Source organism: Eumetopias jubatus, unplaced genomic scaffold (genome assembly GCF_037043125.1).
Source record: "Eumetopias jubatus isolate StellerSeaLion01/CBP00866 unplaced genomic scaffold, mEumJub1_p1.0 scaffold_1, whole genome shotgun sequence".
In the NCBI taxonomy this organism is placed as follows: Eukaryota; Metazoa; Chordata; class Mammalia; order Carnivora; family Otariidae; genus Eumetopias; species Eumetopias jubatus.
In genome coordinates this window covers 86,743,368-86,768,371 of record NW_028274807.1, presented here as the reverse complement: position 1 = coordinate 86,768,371, position 25,004 = coordinate 86,743,368, and positions in this window count along the sequence as shown.

The following is a 25,004-nucleotide window of genomic DNA, read 5'->3' as shown; positions in this document are numbered from 1 at the left end:
CACATATCCTAGGCCTGCTCAGCGTTGGTCCTTCTCTTCTCTACTCATTTTAAAGATGGGACAGGAACAGATAGGACAACCTATATTGAGTAATACTTGATCATTTACCAACTGCTTTCATGTGCACTATCCTGTTTAATCGCCCCTGTAACTGCCAACTTGAGGTTATTACCCAATTTAACAGGTGAGGAAACCGAGGGAGGGAGAGATGTTGAGCTGCTTACCCAAGATCACACAACGTCTAGTTCTCTGCTTTGTTCCTTTGCTCTTTGCTTTGTTCTCAAGAGGGGGTGTCAGGGCAGCAGGGGGAACCTAGACTCTCCATAGGTATATATAGGCCATGCTGTTCTCGCCCTGACTCTTCCTTGAATCGGGTAGTTTTCAATATATTACCTTTGAATCCTCATGACCCATTTCTCCCTCCATTACAGACTTGGTCTACGTAACAATTCCTAGCACCCTAGAGGCCCTGGATACATGTCTGTTGGAAAAACAAAAAACAAAAACAAATGGATGAGTGAATACAGATATATAATAAGTAGTTTATGTGTTCATTCTGTTGCTGAAAAATCAGATGCTCTTGCTCTGATTCGGCAATTACTTTTTGTCCTTAAGAAGTTATTGTAGAGGTCTGTGCAATTATATGGTGAATGGTTACATGATAACATAAAATGTTACCCCCAAAAATTACCTCTTTATATGGTAAAATCTTTTTCTCCACCTTGCCAAAATCATAGTTCCAAAGTAAAAGGAGACTTGAATTTTTATTTATTTTGCACTGTGGAAGTCAAACAGATTATAAATCATGCGAATGCACAGACATTCATGCAGCTCCAACCATCCTATGTACTTTTCCATTTTCCCTTCTGAAATTGTTTCTGTCAATATTTTGATTTAGATCCTACCAAAAGGGGAGAAAGAGAAAGATTTAATCAGAAGATTGTCAAATGCCTACATATGCCTAAGAATTAGTGGCTATTATAGTATTTGAAGTTTGATACATGTAATTCTTGGCAGATGCATCTTTTACAAGCATTACTTTTTTTTCTACAAATTTATTCACTTACGGGAATTCCAGATACAATTTCATATTTTCAGCAATTGTCTGTTCATGTCATGTATGTGTGTGTGCATAATTTATATATTTACAGTCCTTCCCGAATACCATTCTAGGCCTGAACATCAAATAATAGAGACCTATTTTTTTTTAATTTAAACACTGAATTTTAGATATGCAATTATAGGCATTGCAGACATGGAAATAGACTCTTTAAATAATGAAAAGCTTAAGATCTTTTCAGGTTACAAGTAGGCTACAAGTAGACATGAAATTTTGAAGCTTGTATGAGTTAGTATGTGACTTCTTCAATGAAAAACATTCATTCAAAACAATTCAAAAACAAAACAATTCAAAAAAATTGAATGAACAAAACATTCAATTTTGCAGAATCCTGAGACTCAGCTAGTTGTATCTCTAGGAAGGAGGATATGGTTCTTTCTGTGCTTAGTGATGTTTATGGTAACTTCTGAGTGCTAATTATTAAAGCCTATCCATGAAGGTTATGCCTTTAAAGCGTGAGTGATTTGAGGGTTTTCATAGTCTGGTTTCAAATTTCTTTACCAGCCTCATCTTCCTCTGTTTTACATATAAACTCTCAGCTCCAGCTAGGCCAAGCCACAGACCATTCCTCCCCTTTCCAATGATTATCAAACTGAACTGCTTATCTTTGATATGGGTCATTCTCATCTATATGTCTTTATCCAGGGTCTCTACCACGACACTCCAGAAGGGCAAAGATTAGATCTTATATTTTTAGTTCCTTCCTTCCAAAACCCAAGTACCTCCCTCCAGCTTAGACTATTTAGGTTATACTAAGAGCTCAACAGTTAAGTAAAATTCCATATACTTTGTGATATACATATGAATAAACACATCAGATAAATAAATTATTATTCATTTGACCAGAAATAAATAAAACATGTAAACAATTTTTGATTTCTCTCTGGAATAGAATGAATCAGAACAGGGTATTTGATATCATGTTTCCTATCAAGCAGGTGATTGATTAAATGTTTCATTTTTCAACTAGTTCAATCTGGGTATTTTTATGGTGACTGGGTTCTAGAACTCTCTCTTCCTGCCTGTCTCATAGTGGAGGTGGGAGAGAGCAATGTGATTCTTATCCTACAAAAAAGAATTAATTGTTGATTTCAGAGGAAAAGAGATGAATTGGAAAAAAAAGATTCTGGGGCACCTGGGTGGCTCAGTTGGTTAAGTGGCTGCCTTCAGCTTGGGTCATGCTCCTGGGGTCCTGGGATCGAGCCCCACGTCTGGCTCCCTGCTCAGCGGAGAGCCTGCTTCTCCCTCTCCCTCTGCCTGCCACTCTGCCTACTCGTGCTCTCTCTCTCTGTGTCATATAAATAAATAAAGTCTATTAAAAAAAAAAGATTCTGCTTCTCATCCATGAACTGAGAGTAAGAAATTAACTCAGGAAAGGTGCTAAGGGGCAAGTTCATTGCATTGAGGCATTTTTGGTGAGTACAGATTAAATATGGAAATCACAATTAGCAGTAAAAATAGTTCACTGGTACATTTAAAGGGGGAAAAGAAAGAAGTACTAGATATTTAGTTGTGTTTTACTTTGTGAAAAACTATTATCTGAAAATCCAAATTGCAAAACAGAAAAAATGAAGAGACCTTTATTAGCATTATGAAATATCATGATGGGGTCATAAATAGAAGGATTTTTAGAAGTCAAATGGAATAAATCAATAAATATTTCTTGATAATTTACTGCAATTAATAATAAATTGAATGAATCATACACACACATGCATGCACCCTAAAATTGTATTTTAAACATCATGAATCAGTTAATTTGTGTTTAACAACATTTTTGTTTAGCTTAGACTTTGCATAATTATTATTATCAGAAGAATAGCCACACTTTTTTGTCTGCTATATATGACACATATTTTATATATGTTTCATTTAATCCACAACTGTCTATTCTATAAGATAGGGAATAACATCCCTAATTTATGGATGATAAAAATGGGCCTTCAGAAATTTAAGAATCTCACTTAAGTTCACTTGACTGGTAAACATCAGAACTGGGCTTGAATCCATGTTTTTCTGATATGATTTGAAAACCAGAGTCTCTGTCCAAAGTCATGTTTCCTCTCCTTGGAGAAAGTATTAGTACTACCAGATTTTGATGACAAAATTATACAAATATTAATTTTAAATGGTATGAAACAGGTATGTTTGGATCAATTAATATCTAGATGGATAAAATTATTTTAATGTAAACCTAAGGAGATGCCTCTAATTACCATAATTCCATGTTAAAAAGATGATTTGCATGTACATATTTTCTAGTTTAAGCAATATACTGTAATAATTACTTGGATGACAAACTTCATTAAGAATATCTTAAATAACTGAATGACATTTGGCTAGCACATTATGTAATAAATGTCTTATTGAATTTAAATTAAATTCCTATTTGAGCAACCAAATTGAAATTACAATCTGGCTGATGAAATAGGAAAACCTAAATTGTAATGGGCAAGCATGCAGAATTACTTGACAATGGGAAACTCTAGGAAAAGTTCAAAGATTTATAGACCATGTCCACTCTCTTTAGTTTACAAATAAGTATATATTTGTGATGATTATGCTTAATTAGTATTTTAGAGCTAAAAAAAATTAGCCACCATAGTTCAGTATCTTCCTTTTGAAGAAAAGAAACCTAAAGGTTAAAAGACTTTTCCCAAAGTCACATAGTTAGGGAAAGAGAGTATTAGGTTTATAAACAATCTCCTATATTCTCAATAAAAATTATTTCCATTGTACTATATAGTCTCATATTTAAACAGGGCATATAATAATGACATATTGCCTGGTCCATAACAGTATTAGTACTCATTGAATATCATTAGCCTGCTTTCAAAGGTTTGCTTAGCCTGGCTTGCATTCTTTAGTATTATCTCCTACACAAGCACAGGCATCATCTGGGATCTGAGATTCTGCATTTCCCACAAGAATCAGAAGTTGATACTGCAGATGTGAGGACAACCTATAAACCGCAAAGCCTTACAATTTACCTATACTTTTCCTATATGCCAGACACTCAGACTTTATACCTTCCCCAAGGGTTTTACTGCTTCCACGGACCTCCAACTTGAATGCCCTCTTCCTTGATCTACTTATTGAAATTCTATCCAGCCATCCAGCCATCCAGCCATCCACTCACCTATCTGTCCATCTAATTACCCAATACCATTTGTTCATGAGTGCATTTCTTGGTCATTGCTTCTTGAAAATGTTTATTCTGGCCATCCCAGCTTTCCACATCTGTATGTGGTCTACCTGAAAAGTCAGCTCAGTTTAGTTGCCTTAAATAGGGATTAAATATCTCTAGATTGCTCTACAAACACAAGGTTCAGGTGATCAGTTGTTCTCAGCCCTCGCTGCATATTGGAACTCTTTAAAGTACTAAATCCAAGTCCCACCCTTCAGAGTCCAATTGTATAACCAGTTCTGGGGTGAGACACAGACACTGGTATTAAAAAAAAAAAAAAACCTCTCAGTGACTCAAATGTGAAGCCAAGATTGAGACAAATTGGTTTGTCTATGTGACCATACTAATCCTGATTTATATTCCAGTCTTAGAGGTTGGAAAGAAGTTATTTTAACAGGTGGTATATTTAGATACATGTGTGGACAAACCTCCAGAGTTTACAATTTGTTAGGTTTTGTGAGAGATCAAGGCTTTTGTATAAGTTGCTAATATAAGTTAATTTAAAAGAAAGGGGGAAGGAAAGAATGAAACTATACCAATCCTAGCAAGAGAGTTCAAAATAACACCAGTCACCTTCCTACATTTTGTTATTCTCTGGCCCAGCAATGACTGCCAAACTCTGGGATAGCTTCCAGATTCCCTTCTAGAGTACAGTATCTCATGGGGTTAGTCATGGAAAGGGGAACATGGACAATAGCTAGCAGTAGTCTTGGAGATTTCTGCTGTTAGTCACGAAATAGATCATGTACCAAATCCAAATGCTACAACAAGGAATGGAAAATAAGATGTGAAAGCAAGAAGGTCCAAAATGTCAACTAGTACATGGGGAGAAGGAAGTAGTGTGGGAGCTAGGAAGGAATTCTTGTGCTTGGGAGAGCCCATGAATACAATGGTGTGTGTGTGTCTGGGTATGTGTAAAGCAGTAACAAAGGTTATACGGGGTACTCCAAAGGATCAAGGGCCTAAACTTGAGCAAATACCAACCTCTACTCCTAATGCACCAGTCTCATTCTAAACCTATTGTTCCTGATCAATTTCCTAGTTACAATAGACAACCTAGTCCCACTGTAATTTGTATTTCTGACTATCATAACACTATATTATTCTGTCTAACATTTTTAAATAATCATTTTCATGTCTGTTACATTAAAGTGCAAGAGTCTTTGTCTCACTGATCTTTGGATATGACAAGGTACCTGGTACAGTTGGTTTCAATTAGTAAATTGGCATACAGTAAACATTGCTCTCTCTATAAACATTGCATCATTATAATTTTTGGTTTGGATGTCTATGCCCCTCCTTTCTCATCCTTTTTTCCAGCACTTTTTTTTTTTCAAGATGGAAAGGCAAACCTCCCAAAACACAAAAAATTCTCTTCCCATCCTTGCCTGGAAAACTCTTAAAGATTCTTCAAAATATAATCACATTTGTCCTCCTCTGTGAAGCCATCTCTAGCATCTAAGTTAATATCTCATCTCTTCCCTGGGTACTATAGCTAGATCTTAGATAGGCTTCTATTGGTGGAAATATCACATTGTATTTTAATTACTTAATTGTACATTAATGTCTCACACTAACGGTCAGTTTCTAGAGGAAAGGGACCACTTCATTCATCACTGCATCCTCAGCATCCTGGAACATGGTAGGTACTCACATATATATACTGAATTGAAATGAATATCTTTGTATAAAACACAGCCAGCTCCATGCATTTTATGTAATTGGTGCTTCACTAAAATTTATTAAATAAAGCAGGTAAAAATGGTAAAAAAAATCAGTAATCATTTGAAAACAACTTGCCCGTAATTAAGACAGTGCTTTCCTCTGTTGATGTTTATTGTTGCTACGTAAATAATAGAATTATGGCTTTGTTCTTGTATCTCTGCACTAATGAGAACATGGTACAATCTTCCTATACTGTAGTAGCTATACTGTTAAAATTCACATGAAAAAAAATTCTTCTCAATCAGCCAGGACATAAGTTAAGATGCATTTGCATCTATTAACTTTGAGTTAAGTTCTCTTTGCTTTCCTAGACAGGTGGCAACTGCTTTTGTGCTCCCCTGAATATGAACAGCTTCTAAAATTTAAATCTCAATTGATGTTTCAAAGGTTCTTGGGTGACAGGCAGTTAACAGAAAGGAGAATTTACTTGCCAAAGGGTGATGGATTCAGTGAAGTTATGAAGGATCTTTAAGAAGACATGGCCATTTTCCATGTCATTAGATAGCTCCCTACATTTCTATCTTGCTTAGAATGGGTTGCCAACCATTTTCTTTCATCAAGATCATTCTTTCAAATAGAGATAGCAATGCAAATCTACATACAAAGGAGAAATATTGAGTGAAATACAGATGAAGTTGTAACCAACAATACCCACAAATATCCACTTATTCTCTTAAATGCTGATTTTTCAGGGCTAGTCTTAAAAGAAGATGATTTGGTTATATAGGTAAAGTGAATTCTGCATAGAAGGAAGACCCCTTTCCTCTCTAGCCTCTGTATCACATTCATAATCCATACTCAATTCTCCTTTAAAACGTGAATGGCTCTGGAAAAGGAGACAAGTTCAGCCTTGTCAGTATTTTATACTTTCTTTCTTTATGCATTAGTCTATCATACCATTTTATAGGAACTACTCTTGATGATAAAAGCATGAAAAGCATACAATCTCATCAAATTCCCAGTGCGATGAGATGAGATGAGGATACTCTGAAGAGGGGATGACAGGTGGAGGTAGAAATGTAGAAGTAAAACTCTAGTATTTTGCAGCCTGACCAGGGCCAATCTTCTTGTAAACAAACAGTAAAGTAATATACTACTGTGCACTTTAAAATTCATTTCTTTGAAATATATTACTTTTTCTATAAACTAAGTCTCACAGAATTCTCAGAGGGTAAGAGCCCCCCAGAAAAAAATCCCATTTATAAAAGCTAAGTAATAAATAGCTTTCATTGAGCATTTGCTTAGTGCCAGGGAAAGTACTTTACATGAATTATTTTATAAATGAATAGTCATTCATTCATATAGTTCACCTGTTCTAGCTACCTGAGCTCCATCAGTAAGCAGCAATGACAATCAAAAGTCCCTGCTCTTGTGGATCTTAGGCAATAAATCATAAGCTTAATACACAAGTATATGTTGAAGGTAGTCGTGCTATAGAAATAGCATCACTGTAGAATAGGGTAAGGAAGACCAAAAGTAAAAAGGCAAAATTTAACAAGAAAGTTAAAGAAGATGAAGGACAAAGCCAAGAGGACATCGGGGGGAAAAGTGTGCCACGCAGTGTGAAGGTAGAGCAAAGGCCCTAAGACAGGAACATACTTGATGTGTTGGAAGTTAGAACAGCTAGTGTGTTGGGAGGCTAGAGTGGCTAGAGCAAGGGGATGGATGAGCAAGGAGAGTAGCAGGAGAGGAGGACAGAGAACTAACTCAGGACTGGGATGGTGAGGGGGCAGGTAATGTAGGGCTGTGCAGGCCTTTGCAAGGACCTTCGTTTTACTCTGAGATAAATGGATATTTTGCAGAGTTTTGAGCAGACACACAATATGATCTAACTTTTTATAAGTCCCGCAAGGAGGTGAGAAACGATGACTTCTTGGGCCAGGGTGATAGCAGGAGGAGGTATAAGAGGTGCTTGGATTCTAGTTATATTTGAAAGTAGAACCATATAATTTCCTCATGGGTCACATAGAGAATATGAGATTATAATTGGGTTGCTTCAAGCCTGGGCAACCAGAGGGAGAAGTTTCCACTGATGAGATGGTGAAGGCTACATGATTTGGGTGACAATCAGAATCTGTCTTGGACTTGTTAAGTTTGAGCAATCTACTATATTTCCAAGTGGAGATGTCAAGCAGAGAGGTGTATACTCAAATCCGAAGTTCAGGAAAGAGACCTGGGTTGGAAACAGAAATGTGTACCTATTTCATATGTGAATGGTATGTACACACACACATGTAACAGGGGAGGACAGAAGAGGGCTGAGTATTGAGTTCTGAATACTCAATGGTCAGGAAGAAGAGGAGGGATCAGCCCGGGAGACTGAGAAGAAATAACCAGTGAGGCAAGGGGAAAACCAGGAATGTGTAGTGTCCTTAAAGCCCAGTGAAGGAAGTACTTTAAGGAAAACGGAACAATCAACTATGTTTAAGGATGCTTTTGAATTAAAATAAGATGAAAGCTAAGGAAAGACCTCTGTCTTTATCAACATGGAGGTAATTGATGTCATTATTGAGAACAGATTTGATGAGTCAGAAGACGAAAACCTCACTGGAGGGCTTTAAAAGAATTCTTTCTACATTCATGGCCCATATAGTAGTATGCATTAAATAAAGATGTTCTTGAAATTGAAGTAGGAGGAAAATTCAGAGATCATTTAATTTATCCTAATGTAGAGAGCTGATGCACATAGTGCATGAGAAACATTGTAATCCTATTGGCCAAGGTCATGAGCTCCAGGGAGACCCACTGCCAGGTGACGCTGGTAATGGTTCACCATTTTCTGGCTATTGAACAGCAGTCAGAGTCCTTAAACTTGGTGCCTGTATATTAACAGCACCCTTCCCATAAACATTAGCTATGAGCAGTAGTCTCTGTGTAGCATAAGGTTCCTCTTCTCTGTGAATTAAGATCTAAATGACAACCATTTGTTTACTTGATAAAACTAGCACAATAGTGCCCATGCCTGTGGTTATTTAATATGAAACAAAAGGTGATCCAGGATAGAGCTTTTGTGAAAGTAGAAGTCAGGAAAGACTGATGGAAGAAGTTGGTGGCTAAAACAGTTTAAGTGCACATGCATGTTTAGACAGCAACTACATGTGGAAATCACCGAATGTATGCTTTCTTAGAAATCTGTCTCATAGCAGGCTAGTTATCTCTGAGCTTGGGGGAAGCGTTCAGAGTCCTGACATGCATGCCCAGCTCTGTGTCCAGGAACACAATGAGAATGACACCCCTGAGATGTCATCTAGTCAGAATGGAAATAGGGAAGTTTAGTAAGTTAGGCACCCAAACAAAGTATTCATATTCATCTCATCCCTTTTAAATTCCAGTCACAATTATGCTTTAAAACATACACTTTATTACAAATACCTCCTCATAAGGAATATGGGGCCTCTGACTTGATCAATACCAGGGTCTTTCTGAATGAAGATGGTCCTTGAAAAGCTGCATATATATATATATATATATATATATATATATATATATATGTTTTATAAAAGTATCTTCCTCCTCTGAGCAGGGCTTTGAAAGGAGGGTCAATAGATCAACCTCAGCCATGTGCAATTTTCATTTATCATTGCCAGTAACACTAGGTTCAAGGCTATCCAAAGACTGCCAGACTGATTTGGTAAATCTCTGTCAAGGGAGAGATTATGATTTTTACAGTGCATCTGGAAAAGGAGCCGAGTTTATTATCTATCTATCCTGCTAGGTAACTGTCTATAATATTCATCTTTCTCCTTCAATCACTCTGGGCTATTTTGAGTGGAACTGGTAACAAATTTCTGCCATCTGACTGTTCCTTGATGTTTTCTAAGGTAATTAAACCTGCTTTAAGCAAATTCGTCACCATATTACAGGGTTGGAAATTTACAGAACCATGGTGTAGACATAGGCCGAAGTCAGGTCTTCTGCACTTCAGCATTGCTTCTGCTATAATAGGAGGGGGAAATTAATAGTAATTACAGTCTAAATTAGTTGCATAATACCATGCATATCTCATCAGTCTATTATGTTCTGAACAGGCAAAGAGAATAGAGTTGTTTAGAAATCAGGAGAGTTTCTAGGGAAGGTATGTTAATCCTGATTCATGTGACCTGGGAGAAGTAAATGGGGCAAGAGAATCTTCCAGGAGTAAAAAAATAAATAAATGTTTATTAAAAATTAGCTTAGTCAACTGTTTGGCAATCTGTCTGGTCCTCATCTCTAGGCTCTATGCACAATTGGAACAGGATGCTCTGTCCAGTAAATTGAGAAAGTGTATGAGACATCTGAACTTTATACATTTTATATATTTTACGGTTAGGGGAACATGAGGATCTTTTAGTCTAAACTTCTCATCTTGCAGAATACCAAGGCCTGGATATATTTGCCTATCAACTTCTAGAAGTATTCTATTTTTTAGTGTTTCTCTGACAATAACAGGGTCCTAACAAATCCATTGCTTCTTAGAGAAAGAATCAGGAAAGCTTTCTCTTACTATTCTAATCCACCAACTCTTGGTATTATTTTGAATCCTCGGAATGCAAAGAAATTTTTGCATCAGTCTCCAGCTCAGGCACCCCTTCTTCCAGGCATGCACCTAAGAGATCTTCACCCTCTCCTCTCTAAGCCAAAGAAGCAATATGACATACAGGGGGACATAAGTATGAATCCTGCTTCCCTAGAATTAGGCATCCGACCTAAGACATATCACTTGACCTGTGTGACTCTCAGATTCCTTAGTAGCAAAACCGAGGTAAGAATACCTTCCTGCAGAGTTTTTGTGAGGGTTAAAGTGAGGTTATTTACACGGAAGTACACAACACTTATAGAATAGCTAAGGGATGATGCAGAGATAGGATGTTGTGCTCAGGGACATACGTGTTTTGGGACAAAACAGACTTGTGTCCAATTCCTAGTTTTGGTACTTCCTAGCAGTGTGGACTTGGGCTAGTTACTTTAACATTTAGGGACCTCACTTGCTAATTCAGAAAATGGAAATAATGGCTCTTCTTCATAGGCTGCACGGAGTAAGGGTGATTAATGTACGTGAGGCACCTGACCCAGTGTGCTTCACAAAGCACTCAGACATGTAAACTGCTGTCCGTGTTTAAACCTAAGGATATTTTTGACTTCAAGACTTTGTCCTGAACTTCTATGTCATGCTTTATATCCATGCTGGCTTTGAGAACCCTATATGCCAACGACTTGGAAATGTCTACTTCCAGCCCAGATATCGCCTTTGGGCTCTCATTTTAACTGTTTACTTGGCATTGCTGCTTAGAAGTCTCACAAGCATCTCAAACTTCACTGGAACCAAACTGAACTCCCTTTACCTCACTCAGCTCTGTTCCAATCCCAGTCGTTCTTATTTTGGGGAAATGGTATCTCCATTTACCCAGATGATCAAACCAAAAATTTTTAGAGAATGGCCTTTCCCTTTTGAAGTTGATAAAATATGGACATCTTTGGCCAATGGCTCCCAGAAAATCATGAATCATTACATCCAATTTCTACATTAGAAAAACAAACAGCAAGTAGATTATATCTAAGCAAAATTATGTAATAAAATATGGTCTTGGCATTTCATATTTTCCTTTCATAGATATTTTCTCTATAATCTAAAATATTAATACCTAATATCTCTTCCTTATATGTTTATTGGTAACTTTTTTCTAGTTATGGACCCTTTGTTCCTGAACCTTCTTTTCTCTCAAAATGTATCTTCTTGGGTGAATGTTTGTTCAATGAATAGATATTACCTTCCAGGTAGCATTCTATGAGCTATTTATTCATAGGCTGTTAGGCACTTTGTAGACCAGAGTGACAATACTTTTATGTAATATGTAGACGGCCTATTACACTTTTGTCTAATTTGTTTAATGGAAATATCAGCCTAAATATAAGGATAAAAGTGAAACTTGGTGAAAGCTTTAAAGCCACAAAATTTTTTAAAGCGACCAGCATACTCAAAGCATTAATCACTTTGGGGCATTAAATCAGAAATGGGATTTATTTCCCCCCTTGGCAATTCATCTGATTCTATGTACCAAGAGAAAGTCTTAAATAAGCCTTTATGTACCACCACTTGAAATCTTCTGCTAAACTCTTTAAATGATTTTTGTATTATACAACCTTGCCCATATTCATCCAAGAATTGTAAGAAGTCATTTAACATGCAGATATTGAGAAAGTAAATACCAAGTCTGGGCTTTAGAAAAAACAGTACTTCACCCGAGGTAAACGCATTTGTGGTGGAGAAAAACAAGGCATTAGAAAGTGTGGAAGTGATTAGTGTTTCTGCTTTGAACTTGATGTGGTAAGGCTGTCTCTAAACTCTAGGTGGGTGGGGAAAAAGCTGAGGTTCAGGCTGACACAGGAAGTGCAGTTCTCTGCAATCCTGCACAAGAACATCTTGTTTTTCATTTCAGAATCTGGTACACAAGTTTGCTCCTGCATTAGATGGACACGGGTGGCAGTGCCTTGCAGGAGGTCCTGCTGCAGGTGTTTGAGAACATAGACCTTCTCAAACATACACACCTTACACTCTCTCAGAAACTAATATTCCCATAGTACCTAGAATCATATCCTGCGTCTTAGTTCAATCCTCCCAGCCTTTTGCAAGAGATGGGTGACTTACCATGTTTACCTCAGAGAGAAACAGAAAAAGGTGAAGAGGAAATGAAGCTGAGTCTTAGCTTTGAAACTGCCACCTGAGAAATTGTTCCCAGGCACCTGGGTGGCTCAGTCGGTTAAATGTCCGCCTTCGGCTCAGGTCATGATCCCCGGGTCCTGGTATCAAGCCCTGCATTGGGCACTGTGCTCAGCTGGGAGCCTGCTTCTCCCTCTCCCTCTGCCTGCCACTCCTCCTGCTCATATTCTCTCTCTGTCAAAATAAATAAATAAAATCTTATAAAAAAATAAATTGTTCCCTAGAAGCCAACTAAGTTCCTGGAAGTTGATTTTTATATTACCCACAATAATCAGTTGAAAGTGAAAGTGTTGGGCAACATACTAGTTTTACTTTTATTTTGCCAGATAACATGTTTGATCAAAAATAAGGAGCAACAAAATTAACAACTGTATGTTGAATGATGTAGCTTGCCAAGCAACACCCTGGGTTTCTTATGTACATTTTTTCATTTAATATTTATAATAACTTTATAACATGGATGACAATGAAGTTTCAGAATTTAAGGCAGTAGGGATATGATGTTCTTTTATGAAAATTTACTGAACTTTTATTTATATTTTAGAGAGAGAGAGAAAGAGAGCAGGAGAGCAAGCATGGGCATAGGGGGGTTGTGTGTGGGAGGGGCAGAAAGTAAGGAGAGAGAGAATCCCAAGCAGTCTCCCTGCCCAGTGCAGAGCCTGACACCGGGCTTGATCTCACGACCCTGAGATCATGACCTGAGCCGAAATCAAAGATGAAATCAGAGAGGGAGACAAACCGTAAGAGACTCTTAACTACAGGAAGCAAATTGAGGGTTGCTGGAGAGGAGGGGGTGGGGGGATGGGGTAACTGGGTGGTGGGCATTAAGGAGGGCACATGATGTAATGAGCACTGGATGTTATACACAACGGATGAATGACTGAACTCTACATCTGAAACTAATGGTACACTATATGTTAACTAATTGAATTTAAATAAGTTAAAAAAAGAGATGCTTAACAGATGAACTTATAAGGAGGCCCTTTACATTATACCTGGAATAAATCTTTTATAGAGAAGTTCCTATGAAACTCAACACAGAACATTATCACCAAAGAATATTACAGCAGTTGAGATGAGGAAATTATACTAGGGTGCCTTGCTTTATCTCAAAAAAATTTTTGAAAGCTCAGAATATCAAGAAAAGTTTAATTATTATTTCATGATCCTGATTCATGAGATAAAAAGTAGAAAAAGTGGAAAATTTTCACCCAAAACTGCCCTCTTTTTCCCTTGTATTTTTTATCTTTGGTTATGTCTCTTTTATATAGAAATGAAGTAATTACTCATGAGATTTATCTCATTCAATAGTGGAAAGTAAATAATAGCTCAGATAAGTTTTAGAAAGTATGGAAATAGGGAATCTCGCTTTACTCAGGACTATTTATAGACAAGAATATAAATAAATCATATTCAGTCTTTTTTCTAGTTGGGTAGGATGTATACATAGGAGAGATCCAAGGAATTCATTGGTCAGAACTTTAGTGAAGGGAGGAACAAGAAAATAGGAAGTGGTATTGCCTCCTGTGTGTGTGTGTGTGTGTGTGTGTGTGTGTGTGTGTGTTCAACATGCATATTATTAAAGTATAAATCCCAGAAGGTGGGGAAATTGGTACAAACTCCAGAGTACCTTTTTTGGACATTGTCTCCCCTCAAGAACTATTTATTATGTTTATGAAAAAAATGTAGTATATATGTACATACTGAGAGTGGTGTATTTTCCATTATTTTTCAAATATACCTATTAATTATGGGAATGTACAACAGAAAAAGAAAAACTAACTCATTCCTAATTTTTCCATCTACTGATAACACCTACTAGTATTTTGCTCTATCCTCTCCCAGTTTTATGCCTTCTCTAATATCAAATGGCAAGTTAATAATCTTTTCATGTTTCAAAATAGTTTAAAATCTTCTAATGCATACATTGCATATCAATTTTGGCATATAGGTAAACCTTAATTTACTGATTGAATCCTCTATTGTTGGCTACTTGGATTATTTCAAATCTTTTATACTCTACACAAATGTTCTAATTCCTAAATCTTCTGGCATATTCATATTTTTTTCTTAAGATAAATATGTAGATTTAACTTTCTCTACATAGGTCTAAGCATACATACTTATTAAGGTTTTGTTTTCTATTGGAAATTACTGCCTCAAAATGCCTGAGCTGTGAATTCTCCTTGTAATGATACGTAAAAATCCCTCATAATCTTCATTTTATCTCGATTCTTATAATAATATAATAAAACAGCATAGTATTTGTTTCTGGTGGCAGCTTTCACGTAACAGAGTTTTCATGAACTAATGTATAGTTGTCCACAATCTGAAAGACAAAAACACATCAGATGGTATATGGACTACAACCCAAGTTTTGATTTATTACTTTCATTGGGATTGTGGCCTCCTGTCTACATTGTTATAGAAAGGAGAAATGTGTGAGATTAGAACAGGGGACAGCAAACTTACCTGCAAGGGGCCTGACGGATGCTTTAGGCTTCACCGGCCATAAGATCCCTCTCTGTCCCGCTCAGCTCTAATGTGGTTGGTCCTGGGAAAACAGAGGTAGACATGATGCAAATGAATGGGAGTGGCTGTGTTCTGATGGATCCGCGTAACTTACAGAAAGGCTTGCAAGTCAGAGCTGCCAACTTCTGCAATAGAATACTGGCTCTTGCCTCCCTCATATTTATCTCAGATGGATGAATGGACCAGAAAAATGAAATTCAAGAGCTTTATATTATTTATTTTTGAGCAGTGTTGCTCTGGAGGTCTAGTCTCCACAACCTAGAAAGAAACATGATGTTATCTGATGTTCTCTCCATCAGTCAGCTTTCCTCTGGATTTCACCTAGACACCTCCTCTGGGACTCACCTCTCTAGAACAAACACCAAAGAAGCTTTCAAAAAAAGCAAAAACAAAGAAATCTCACCCTATACCCACAAAGACAATTCAAAATGCCTTCTGATACAACTGTATCTTTCAGCCTCACTGCTCACATGCCCAATTCACAGATCTCTGTTTCTCTGGATACACTTAGTTTTAGAATTCTTCCAACTTTGTTATTTTGTCTCAATTATTTCATCTGCATTTCCCTCCACTGTATTTTACTTCTTAAATGCCAATCTTAAATTTTACCATTCCATTTGTCTTGGCTCTTCCTAACATAGTAACCTGCCAGCACAATTCTTTTGTAGAATTTAGTCAAATGTAAAAAAAAATAATAATAATAATAATAACGTTTCAAGTCTTTCCATGTAGCTTCTTGCATAAGGAGAAAGTTTTTATTTGTTCTCTACAGACATCATTAGGGACTTCCATGTATAGATCCAATGCTGACAGTATGGGCGGCAGAGAAATGTAAGACTTAGGACTATTCTTTAAAGTGTTATAGTTAGTTCAGGGTTGGCAAATAAACCTATGATTACAGTAGAATATAAGTCATGATTTAAATACACACAAAAGCAAAATCAAGGTGCAACTAACTCAAATTTGGAATTTGGGAAACGTTTCCTGGAATAAGAGATGCTTAATGTCACTTTTAAAGAATGAATATGATTTAGGGGGAAGGGACTTCAAGCAAAGGGTACAACAAGCCCAAAGATCCAGGAATAATAGAGAGAATGACCACATTTGTGGGAATGGATCTTGCTGATAAAGCCGAAGCAAAGATCTGTGGAGTGGGCATTGTGGGTGGGGGTTAGGCAACCAAGGAGGGCAATGATCCATCTGTGAATTGCTTTGAGTTCTAGCCTAAGGAATTTGTACTTTGCCCCAAGGACCATAGAAATCTTTCTCTATTAACCTAATTGGGAAAATAAAAAAGAACTTAAGACCTTGTGTTTAATTGACAGAACTGGGCAGAGAACCAAAAGTAAATTAACTCTACACAAGTCTCAGGATATTATTGGTTCTGCTGAGCCTGTTTTATAAAAGCTTTTTACATCGAGGTGAATGGAAATGATTTCTTGGAGTATTGAGTTCCCCTAGCAAACTACTACTAGCTCAAATACTTAACTTCTATCTCTGCATTGAGCTATGAGTTCTTTCAGGGCTAGGACAAGGGCTTACTCAGAGGAGGCATTCCACAAAGATGTATTAATTGGATGTTTTACTTCTTTCACTATTGTTTTAAGATTCTCAACCACATCTCCCTCCACTAAACAGTGTTCTTGATTTTTTCCCACATTTTCTTCTTAAGTACAAGAGATGACGGAAATATAATAAGAGGGAGAGGGACTGCAAAAGAGAATTTAGTGATTGAAGGGCCATCTAATTTTATGGATGAGAAATCTCATCCATTGGTGTGGTGTACTTGTCAGGGTTCCATGCAAGATATGACAGTAGTGATACTTCACATATTGCACAACAAACACTGTGCCATGCACCATCTCATTTTCCCCTTCAACAATCCTGGCAAGGTCGATATCATTGCTCCTATATTACAAATAAAAAAAGAAAGCCGAAGTTAAATAATTGATCTAACTTCCCAGAGTTACCAAACAGCAGAGTCAGGACTCACACCCAGTCCTTCCCCCATTCATATACCCCTTCTCTAAAGGAGTGTTACTCATAGTGCGGGTCATGAGCTGACAACCCTAGCTTGTTAGAGATTTAGTGTGTCGGGCCAGACCTCAGATGCAATGAATCAGAATCTATAGTTTAACAATGTCCCCAGGTGATTCCCTTGCTCATTAAAATGTCCAGAAACACTGTTCTAAACTACTATACTACACAGCTGAGGCTCATAGCTGAAATTTTCAAGTTAAGGAATGAATGTTATAATACAAATTTATAATGTTTTATATCTTGATCTGAGTAGTGGTTACACAGGTATATACATATATTTAAAAATCACCAAGCTGTATCCTTACTATTGGGCACTCCATGCACTTTATTAGATGTATGTCATATCTAAATTAAAAAAAATAGATCTGTCAGCATATTTATTAATTCGACAGTTATTTTCAGAGAGTGTGTGCTGGCAAAGTCTGGTGCTAGACACTGAGGATTAAGCACTAGAGAGTGAGACAGAGATAGATTGAGAAAGAGTATGTGTTTCTACATGGAATATATGGTGAAGAAAGGGAAATAGATAGGACACAAAGTATTATAAAGCAGATTTTTAATTATAATAAGTGCTATGAAAGGAAAGACCATGTATGTAGTATACAAGAAGGTCTAATTTAAAACTGAGTCAGAAAAGGTCTCACTGAAGAAGTGATATTTAAGTTGGGATCTAAAATATAAGCAGGAATTATCTTGACTAATAGCCTAAGAAAGAATTTTTCAGGTGGAAAGTGGCATATTTGCAGGTGCTGAACCGGGAGAAGGCGTGGGTATCTGAGCACACAGAAGAAGGCTGGGCTAGCTAAGAGGCAGTGAGTGAGGAAGAGAATGGCCAGAGCTGATGCTGAAGAGACAGGCTGTGGCGGGGGCGGGGGGAGGGCAGCACATACAAATATTTGAAGATCATCTTAGGGAGTTTGAGGACATTTTCTGAACTATATAGCAAGCACTACTGGAGATTTTTAAAGCTGCAAAGCAATATTATATACTTTACAGTTTAAAAAATTCACTGTGGCCTCTGTGTGAAGAACATTTTGGAGGAGGGACAAGAATAGAGTGGGGAGAGCAGTTAAGAAACCGTGCAGTGTCCTAGGCAATAGCAGTAGCTTAGATTAGGGTGTTCGATACAGAGATGGAGAGATCTAGATGAATTCAAAATACATTTTGGAGGTACACTCAACAGCTCTTGGTGATTGAATGCGGGTGGTATGGAAAACATAAGTTTTAAGGGCTCCCAGGTTTCTAGAGTATGTTGGGGGTGGGTGGGGAGTGAAGAGTACAATTTTACTTGGAGATATGTTAAATTTGAGATACTCTTAAGAAATCTAAGTGGAGATGCCAAGTAGACAGTTGGATATATTAGTTTGGAGCTCAGAAGAGAAATCGGAATTGGAATATGAATTTCCAAGTCTTTTTCCTAGGGATGGGATACAGAATAAAAAGTGAAGGACTTTCAAAAAAAAAAAAAAAGTGAAGGAGTCTTTTTTTCACCGATTTATGAAGAGGGCCCATAATCAACACATAAGTAAAAGTGTTAAACATATTGTCTAGGTGATAGATATTGCCCAAGATCTATGCATTAAAGCAATTAACAAAACTTTAAAGCCAACAATTTGGTAGAGCATCAAAAATTAAAAAAAAAAAAATCTGAATCTAGGGAGAGTCTGTGCATAGAATTTCTAGACTATAGTCTTCTTGAGGACAGGCAGCCATACATTTCCTTGCACATGGTAAACTTTCAGTACATGTAGTTAAATAAGCAAACAAAGAAACCTATCGACAAGTAACACAACGTACTGGCAAAGTAAAAACTGTGGGACATGGCTATTATCCTGGTATTGCTGCTAACTAATTTTGAGCAAGCCACTTAAAGCATCTGGGTCTCAGTTTCCACATTTGGAGTATGTTGGAAATAAAACAGATGAACTCTGAGATCCTGTCCAGTTATAAGATTTATGGTTCAAGAGGATCCTGTATGAATAGTGCTACCCCATATTTGCTCTCCTCCATATGCCCTTAGGACAGGGGAAGAGTAGCTACAAACTGGGATAGAAGAAAATAGAGTGCCTTGGTTAGAGCTGTCTCATCTACTCAGGAATATAAGGCAGGGGAACAGAACTCAGGCACCCTAGTGCCAAGTCCTGGTGCTTTCTACGACCCACAGTCAGGTTGCCTTTCAAAGATCCATTACATAGCAATGGGAAATTATTGTACTTCACTAGAAGCTGTGAAGTACAGTCAATCTTCATGATTCACACATTCTGTATTTTTAAATTCATCTACTCACTAAAATTTATTCATAACCTTAAAATCATTACTTGTAAGACTTTTGAAGTCATTCACAGATGTATACAGAGAGGTGAAAAACTTGAGTCACCTGCCATGCACATTACCAGCTGATGTAGACCAAGATGACACTCTGCCTTCTTATTTTAGCCCTTACGTTGTGAAGTTAGTGCCATGTTTTTCATATCTTTGTGCTTTCTGTTGGTTATTTTGCTGTTTAAAATGGCCCCCACGGGTGGTGACTGGGTGGCTCAGTCAGTTAAGAATCTGCCTTCGGCTCAGGTCATGATCCCAGGGTCCTGGGATCAAGCCCCACATCAGGCTCCTTGCTCAGTGGGGAGTCTGCTTCTCCCTTTCCCTCTGCTGCTCCCCCCTGCTTGTGCTCTCTCTCTCTCTGTGTCAAATAAATAAATAAATAAATAATGGCCCCTAAGGGTAGTGCTGAAGTGCAAAAATGCGGTGTTGTGCCTTATGGAGAAAATACCTGTATTAAATAAGCTCTCAGGCACGAGTTGCAGTACGGTGAGTCCTGAATTCAATGTTAATTAATCAAGAGCATATATTAAATAAGGCATATGGAAACAGAAACACACATAAAACCAGGTTATGTATTGATCAGTTGATGAAAATACTGTGACCAAAGTTTCTCAGGAACCTAACCCTGTATTTCTTCCATGAGCAATTGTTCAGTATCTACCAGTTCAGTGTTTGCAGTGACTTTACAGAACATAACTACTGCAAATAATGAGAATGGACATTCCTATGTGCACACCCTCCTATATGGCATTTAACAGGTACAGGAACATTAGGTCTCTAATTATATTAGCTCACAGTTCCCTAAGCAGGCTGAAGTTAGAGTCCTGGTTTGTGGCACTTTCTTCAAACATATATTCAATGTATGCTACATGATATGCTTGTGCAAGTCTTTGGGGACACAGGGTCATCAGTCCAAACAGTGTGCCTGCCCCAAGGCACTGACAGTGTAGTGGGTGATAAACAAGTAGGATACTGCAACAATTAAGTGTGATTACTGGCAAGGTCTTGAAATGGTTAGATATCAGATGTGGCTACACCAAAGGGACATGCTGTCAGCAGCCTTGGATGGAAAGAAGAGATCTGTTTTAAAAAAGGAGGGGATAGGAGAAGAGAAGTAGAAAGAGCAACTGTGAAATTCCAGTATTTAACACAGATTTACTTATTTCTGAAAAGTGTTTGAAGCCCTTTCTACCTCTAGGCTTCGAAAGTACAAAAATTGTGGCTATGGAAGAGAAATTGATCTGAAATCAAGAAATTATTTTATGAAAATAACAAAAATTGCTTTGGAGAATTATTATAAAAATAAGTGAAATTATAAATGCAAAAGCACTATGTGACTTGCAAAGGCTTCACTGCATCAAATTGGTATTTTTTTAAAAACAAGTTTATGTTTTAGAAGATTTAGATTTACAGAAAAATCGAGAGCATAGTAGAGAGAGTTCACATATATTCCATTCAGCTTCCCCTATGATTAACATCTTAGATTAGGATGGTGCATTCATTACAGTTATAAGCCAATATTGATACATTATTAGAAACTGAAGTCTATCATTTATCCATATTTCCTTAGTTTTTGCCTAATGTCCTTTTTCTGTTCTAGGATCCCCTCTAGGATGCTACATTACATTTAGTTTTCATGTCTCTTTAGCTCTTCTTGGCCATAAAATTTTCTCATACTTTTCTTTAAAAAAAAAAGATTTTATTTATTTATTTGAGGGAGAGAAAGAATGAGAGAGAGAGAGCACATGAGAGGGGGGAGGGTCAGAGGGAGAGGCAGACTCCTCGCCAAGCAGGGAGCCTGATGCGGGACTCGATCCAGGGACTCGATCCAGGGACTCCAGGATCATGACCTGAGCTGAAGGCAGTCACTTAATCAACCGAACCACCCAGGCGCCCTTTCTCATACTTTTCTTGTTGTTGGTGACCTTGTCAGTTTTGAGGAGTTCTGTAGGATGCCCTCATAACTGGGATTTGTTTGATGTTTTTTTCTTATGATAAGACTGGATCTACAGGTTATTGCAAGGAAGACAGTGGTTGTTTTATATATTTGTAATACAGTTAGATTTTCTTGTCATATTCTGCATTCCTTCCTGAGATCCCCTAACTTCTAACTTCTTCCTAAATGTTTTTTTCCTAAATTGAATAAAGTTCACTGTTTGTGTTGTAAATTTCTATGGGTCTTGCCAAATGCATAATTTCATGTATGAACCATGACAGTATCATAGCTTCACTGCCCTAAAAATCCCCTGTGGTTTACCTATGCATCTCTCCTCTGGCTCCCCTTCCACCATGGGAACTACTTATCATTTTATTGTCTCTATAGTTTTGTCTTTTCCAGAATGTCATATAGAACAGATCACTGAGAGACGTCCTTTTTTTCTTATTTGAGAGAGAGAGAGGGGCAGAGGGGGAGGGAGAGAAACCCAAGCCAACTCTACACTGAGCACAGAGCCCAATGCGAGGCTCGATCTCATAACCCTGAGATCATGACCTGAGCCAACACCAAGAATCAGATGCTTAACCAAACACGTGATGTCTTTTTGAACATAATTATTTTAAGAAAGTCTTTACACTTGCCAATCATTTGACCTAACTATATTTTATTTCTTATATTTTTAAAATAAAAACGTATTTCTTAAATAATTTCCTTTTTTGTGAAATTGTTTTCTCTGTATGAATTTTCAGGAAAATGCTTATTTCTCCTATTAAGTCTATTCTGCTGTGATGAATTTTTCTATGGTAACTATTAGTTTTACCCAGGCCTCTTTAAAAAGTCTGTGAGTACAAACAATGAATCATGGAACACTACATCAAAAACTAATGATGTATGTATGGTGATTAACATAACAATAAAAACATTTAAAGAAAAAAAAAGTCTGTGAATAAAATGATCATTGATCTTGTTACTATAGGGTATATGTGTGACTGGTATTGGTGCAAAAAGTAATGTAGAGACCAAAATGCTTTAGGCACCTGGCTATTTTGAAAGGAAATTAAGGTACAGATTCCAGACCCTTCATTTTCCTACCAAAAATGTGGGTTGGTCCCCAATTAAATGGAATATTAAGCTATACAGAGCACAGAATTCCACAGTCATTTTAAAAGTTATGGACTGCATTCTTCATTTATGACACAGTATCAGTATATTGATTGTAAACTTTAATCAAAACCAAAGTTTTTTAACATTCAACCTAAATTTTCTTAAGAAATGAACATCAATAAAAACCTAGTTATATATGAACTGGAAGAGCATCCTGACATGATGGTTCTTTCCTGTTAGTCTGTGGATTTATATATATATATATATATATATATATATATATATATATATATATATATATAAAGGAAACAGCAGTTGCCATGGCAAACTTCTGGCTCTGTTGAATACTGGAACCTGGCATATAAACCTAGGATTTGATGAAACTATGCAATTTTGAAATGAACAGGCATATTTTACATTGCCATTCACCTTATGCTGGTTTAGATTCTAGAAAGTACAGCTGTTCCATTTAACACAAAAGAACAGACATTTGAGTTTAAGAAACACTAAATATTCTTGAAATCACAGACTGAATTTTTAATATAATGAATCTAGAATTCTAATATTTTTAGGACATATAAATTATTGAACAAGAAGTTAAAGAAATTATCTATGTCTTTTTTCCAGAGGCTGATTTCATAAGAAAAGCTGCCATTACATTAATAAAAAGAGTGCTTTCTCTGCATTTAGATCATAGATTATAAAATGTAGTTTCAAATCTCTTTCAGTAACATGAGGCCCACTTCATATATATCCACAGCTATCCAACTGGGGTAACTTTTTAAGTTTCTTGGTCATTGAAATTCATTTGTATTCATCCCAATATTCAGGAGTATAATAAATGCGTGGTATTCATGTTGATGACATATACTCCATAAAAATTTAATTGTCATTCTGCATTAATTAAGCCTGAATTAATGAACACTTTCAAAGTTTTGCAACAGTTGAATCACCAGTTCTCATCAAGCGTGACTGAAGCAGAATGAGCTCATTCTGAATGCGAAAGTGGTCCAAAAGAAAGAAAGAAAAGCAAGAGAGATACACAGAACCTCAGTCCATTATAATATTGAGTAAGCTGAGTGCATTGGCAGAAATGACGAATTCCAGGTAGAATCTAAATCTAAGATCAATATCTTTGTTTTAGTTCTGTTGTAAGTAGACTATGATTTTTTTTTCTCCATTACGTGGAAAGTTTTGAACACTGTAACTCGAAACGTGCCTGTATTGCTCCATGCTGGGAAAGATGTCTACATTCAGGGCTGATTTTCTGACCAGTTTTAGAGTGGTGGGTGGTTGGGATTGGCAGGGTTCAGGACACATGACCCAAAATATAGCACCTTGGCATACTGAATATTTCAAGCTGAAAGAATTTGAGAAATGGCAGGTGCAAGGACGACTTTCTGAACTTCCCCTGAAGCAGGTCACAAAACCCTCTTGTGAGGTGTTCTCCTTATACCTGGAGTAAGGGAACATGCTTATCTCCAAGACCCTGAGAGGAATCTGAACAAATAGGCCTTGCGGTTTTCCCTGGTTTACTACACTTAGAGCAACAACAAAAAAGATTATCAGCTATCACATTTTCCCACACATTTCCATTCTTCCTCAAACCTAGCATAAAAACACTCGGGTTTAACCACATCTTAGGTCTTCATTTCCTTATGAAGGCTCCTGTGTCATGTAAAACTTATATTTAATAAATTTGTATGTTTTTCTCTTGTTAATCCGTCTTTTGTTATAGGGCCCTCAGCTAAGAACTTAGAAGAGCAGAAGAGAAAGATATTCTCCTCCCCTACAAGATTTAGGGTGAACTAATACTGTAATACTCCTACCCTTTCCTCATTTAATTCTATCACCCATTTTTAAAGGGAAACATAGTCCCCCTTTCTAAAAGTGTCAAAAGTGAGAATTAAAGGTGTGCCATGACTCATCCAACTTGTCAATGGAAGAACCAGGAAGTAAACGCAATATTTCTGACTAAATTTAATCACCTTCTCCTCACTGGATAACTAATGTTGCCTTTGAATAAGATAGAAAAGATTACTGAAAATTGAAATTATCTATACAGCCTACTGTCTGCATTAACATGACTTTACTATTCTACTGTCCTCACCAAGAAAGTTTTAGTATTCCAGGAAACTCTTACTCAGGAAGATAAAAGTTGCAAATTACTTTATTAAACAAGTTCATTACTCCGATGAACAATTATGAATTATTCATTCCAGGAATTCCAAGTCTTCAATAGAAAGCATCAAACAACAGTTTGCATCCCAAGACTAAACTTTTGTATTAAAATCCTCCTCTTCCTGTGTCTACCAATTCTATACTATCAATCATGACCTTT